Source organism: Microtus ochrogaster, linkage group LG3 (assembly GCF_000317375.1).
Source record: "Microtus ochrogaster isolate Prairie Vole_2 linkage group LG3, MicOch1.0, whole genome shotgun sequence".
In the NCBI taxonomy this organism is placed as follows: domain Eukaryota; kingdom Metazoa; phylum Chordata; class Mammalia; order Rodentia; family Cricetidae; genus Microtus; species Microtus ochrogaster.
The window spans coordinates 39,694,138-39,699,314 of record NC_022029.1 but is presented as its reverse complement, the minus strand read 5'-3'; positions in this window follow the sequence as shown (position 1 = coordinate 39,699,314).

The window sequence follows — 5,177 nt, the reverse complement described above, 5'->3', positions numbered from 1 at the left end:
GGGGGATTTTTACGGTAATTAGAGAACTTTAGCTCGCAAGAACATTTTACTATACATTGTGTTGATATTAAATTTCTTAAAGAGTAAATTTTGTTATTTAGCTACAAATTAGACTAATTAGCAAGATTTTAGAAGCAAAAAACTGGACTCAGAAGTCTCGGTCTGTATGTAGGAAGTGCCAAATTCTGTAATTGGTACCGTCTATGATGGTATAAAACATAAAGAGGATTGCCACATTTCCTTCACCCTGTCCGATTAAAGGTAAATAGCAGAGTGAAAACTGAGAAGGACATGTCTAAAAGCCTGGTTCCATAGTAGAATGTCAATAGTCAGGAAGAGATCTGAGAGGAAGGTTTTGATGGAGCTGGCTGAAGTCAGATATCTTTGTGTTTAAAAGAACTAAGGACAAGATGTGTTTATTAATAGACTCCCATCTCATTGCTGTTGTAAAATATTACATGATAGGTTTTATATAAAAACCCCACAGTTTTAGTGTCATCATTGTTAAATGATACCACAAGAGAAACAATATAAACTGAAATGCATTTAGTTTTTCAAATCTTAAACCTACATGTAGTCTGGGAACTAGAAATAGAATGGCAGCTTTGACATTCACACAAGGGTAAGGTAATATATAAGCTAAAATTAAGGCATAAAATGGTTTAGAAATAAAAGCGTATGTTATTTCTCAGTGCAGCAAATCATAACTCAACCTTTTCTTTAATAGAAAAATTTTGTTTGGTTCACAATACACGTGCCATGCATCATGTAACATATTGTAAATGTCTCCATCATTTTAAAATGTATTGCTAGTAATGCATGACAATGGCTTTAATATGGAAACCAAATGACACTATGAGGATATACACCTATGCCCACCTTGGATACATCATCTGTGACATATTCCTCTTGTCTTAACTTTCTATGGCAGTAGACATCAAAAAGTCATCTTTTACTTTTTCAATAAAATACAAAGTAGAAGCCATTTTTTAAATTGTCACCTCTAATATGCTGCTGGTACATTATAACAGGAATTAGATATATTAAGTGTTCAAGCATTGACTATAGAAAGTCCACAACAATGTGAACAAAAATACAAAAGATATATTCTGTCTATTTAATGTATACCATTATACTATTTCCATTGGTCATAAGAAATCCTTCTTTTTTTGACAACCACTATTTTGTTCCTGTCAGACTCAGGGAAAGGTAAAAAATCAAAATAAATGACTGTTATATCATGAATATAAGAGCAAACTTCTCCTATACTTGTTTATTTCATGGATATTTACTACAGCTAAAATAGAAATTGATTGCCAAAAAATTCCCCTAATTGGAACAAAAAAATAAAATATACAAATAAGCATGCCAATTTATCATATGAGTAATAAATGATATCAGAAGATCAGCACATTTAAACCATCACGGATATTCCTTGGTTGAATTTCAGAGCTGTTGAGCATTTGGGATGGCTGTAAAAAAGTTGATAGGAAGGTTTCCTTAAGAAACCTGCAAAAAACTAGAGAGTTGAGGCAGAGAAATCAAAACAACAAGTAAATTTGAAGATATATCCCAGAAAAGATAAGTAATGAATTCCTGAGATCAATCCCACACAAGAATGCTTCAACAGTTAAATTGTAGTTGTAGAAAACATTGCTTACTTTAAACTTCTTTTATTAATGACTAGTTATTAAGTGGCAGGCCTTAGAAATAAACCTAATTATGTTAAGACAATAAGAGCTGGATTTTTATTTCTGCCTGAGCCTCCTTTTAAAAAACAAATTAGCAAAATAAAATGAACCAGTTATTCAAGCATACAGCTCTAACTGATAATCATCCTGACATAGATGGTTCTAGAAGTAGATCCCACTATTTACTGTGATCTTCAGTTCAGGCAGAATGTCATGGAAGCATGCCCCAAACATTTCAGTCTCAAAACTAGTAGACAATATAAAAAGAAATTATATCTTACTTAAGTTTCTAACACATTCCGAGATAAAGATAGTCAAGATAATTCACCTATGCCAAACTGGAAACTACTTAGAAAATTTTTGATATTTGTGAAAAAAGTTTACCTTAGCTGGTATTGATTTAAAAGGGCAGAATTACATGATTGTGAGATGGTTTATGAACATTCTTTCACCACACTCAGTAAACTATATGCTGACAACATTCCTTAGTCAGCTTGAGAAATGTCCATCAGGTTTCCCTTTGTTCTATTCATAGGTCTGGAGTCTAATAAGCAGAAAGTGTAGCATTATCATCATGATTCAACTTTAAATTCTGAACAACTTTTTACATGCTTCCTTAATTTAAAGTCTAGTCTAGCATGGTCTGTAGGAAGAAGGGGAGCCACGTATTTGGTTCCCCATTGCCTGGCTTGCTTAGACCCTAAATAATCACACAGAAACTATGTTAATTAAAACAATGCTTGGCCCATTGCCTATAACTTCTTCTATTTTTTTTTTTTTTTTTGGTTTTTCGAGACAGGGTTTCTCAAGGACCTCCCACATCAATAGTCTAATGACTGTCATTTTTATTCTGATAGGGTGTGTGTGTGTGTGTGTGTGTGTATGTTTGTGTACGTGTGTGTGAATGCACACACTCACTTGTGTTTCTAGTTTTATATTCAGCATTGAGATTTTGACTAAATATTAAACATTCTTTACTCAGCTAATACTTTGATCTTGGTTTGCAACACTAACCGTTGAATAAGTACTTTGTCTTTTTATTTACCCATTGTGTTGCTGCTTCAGAAAATTGGACTGTTAGTTGTCTCCTCTATCCTAGGAAGAAGAAGAGGAGAAAAATAAACAGATGGAAGGAGGAAAGAGAAAGGGGAAGTTGAGGAAGACAGAGACAAAGAGACAGAAAATGAGAATGACTGCCGAGTTTGATAGGTATCTAGTTATAAGGCTAGGTGTTTTATAGGGGAACCTAGTACCTAGAGAATGTGAATTAAATCTTGATTCTCATCCGCTCCATGACTACATTCTTTATCAAGCAATGATTCACCAAGCGTTATGGTCATGGGCATGTAACTTAATATTATTGAGCTTACATTTTCTTTATTTTAATAATGAATCTCCCTAATATTTTATTGGATTACTTTGCAGATTACATGGCACAGTATTTTTAAGTAGTATACATTTTTATAATGCTTTGACAGTTTCAAACAAAGTATTTTGACCACATATATTCCCAAATCCTCTCAGATTCTACACTCTCTTATATGCCTCTTTCACTTTGTATGCTTTTGTTCTACAGAAGCTTCTCAGTTTTAGAAGGTTCCATTTATTTATTGTTCCTCTCAATGTCTGTGCTACCGGTGTTATATTTAGCAAGTAGTCTCCTGTGCTTATGCATTTAAGGCTACTTCCCACTTTCTCTCCTATCAATTTGAATGTGGTCAGATTTATATTGAGGCCTTCAATCCATTTAGACTTGAGTTTTGTGCATGGCGATGATATGGATCTATTTTCATTCTTCTAAATGTTTACATTCAGTTATGTAGAAAACTTACGAACTCATGGAAATTGAACAGTGCTCAGTTGAACAACCCTTGGGTCAAGGAAGAAATTAAGAAAGACGTCCTAGCATTCAATGAAAATGAAGGCACAATGTAGTCAGATCTGAGGGACACTATGAAAATTGTGCTTAGAGGAATGTCCATAGCACTAAGTGCCTACATGAAGGAAGTGGAGAAATCTCACACTAGTGATTTAACAGCACACCTGAAAGCTCTAGAACAACAACAACAACAACAACAACAAAAGCAGACTCACCCAGGAGTAGTAGACCACAGGAAATAATTAAATCGAGGGCTGAAATCAATAAAATAGAAAGAAAGAAAATGCAAAAAATCAATAAAACAAAGAGCTGTTTTTTTTTTGAGAAAATCCACAAGATAAACAAACCCTATTCAAACTAATCAAAAAGCAGAGAGAGTGAGCATTAAAATTAACAAAATCAAAAATGAAAAGGGAGACATAATAACAGATACCAAGGAAATCGAGATAATCATTAGGTCATCTACAAATCCTGTACTCCACGAAATTGGAAAATGTAAAAGAAATGGACAATTTTATGAATAAGTACTACATGCCAAAATTAAATTATACTGGATGCACAATTTAAATAGACCTATGAACTGAAAGAAAATAGATGTAATCAGCAAAAGCCTCCCCCCTCAAAAAAAGGCCAGTGCTGTGTGGTTTCAGTGCAAAATTCTATCAGAACTTCAAAGAAGATCTAACACCTATACTCTTCAAAGTGTTCCACATAATAGAAACAGGAGGAACATTGTCAAACTCTTTTAATGAAGCTACAATTACCCTGATACAAATGCCACACAAAAACTCAACCAAGAAAGAGAATTACAGATCAATCTCACTCATGAGCATAGATTCAAAAATACTCAATAAAATATTGGCAAACTGAATCCAAAAACATATAAAAAAGTCATCCACCATGATCAAGGATGCTTCATCCCAGAGACTCAGGGATGGTTCAACATATGAAAATCTACCAATGTAATCCAAAATAAAATTGTACTGAAAGAAAAAAAAACATATGATCGTCTCATTAGATATTGAAAAAGCATTTGACAAAATCCAAAACTCCTTCATCATAGAGGTCTTGGAAATATCAGGGATACAAGGAACATATCTAAGCATAATAAAAGTAATATATAGTAAGCTGACAGCCAACATTAAATTCAATGGAGAGAAACTTAAAGCAATTCCACTAAAATCAGGAACAAGGCAAGGCTGTCCAGTCCTTCCATATCTATTCAACATAGTTCTTGAAGTTCAGGCTAGAGCTATAAGAGAAGAAAGGAGATCAAGGGGACTCAAACCGGAAAGGATGACATCAATCTTTGTTATCTGCAGATAATGTGATAGTATACATAAGTGATTCCAAAAAATATACAAGAGAACTCTTACATCTGATAAATGCCTTTGGTAATGTGGCAGGATACAAGATCAACTAAAAAAAAATCAGTATTCCTCCTATATACAAATGATAAAGAAGCTGAGAAAGAAATCAGAGAGACATTACCCTTCACAATAGCCACAAATAGCATAAAAGTCTCGGGGTAACCAAACAAGTGAAAGCCCTGTTCGACAAGAACTTTAAATCTTTGAAGAAATAAATTGAAGAAGATTAAAGAAACA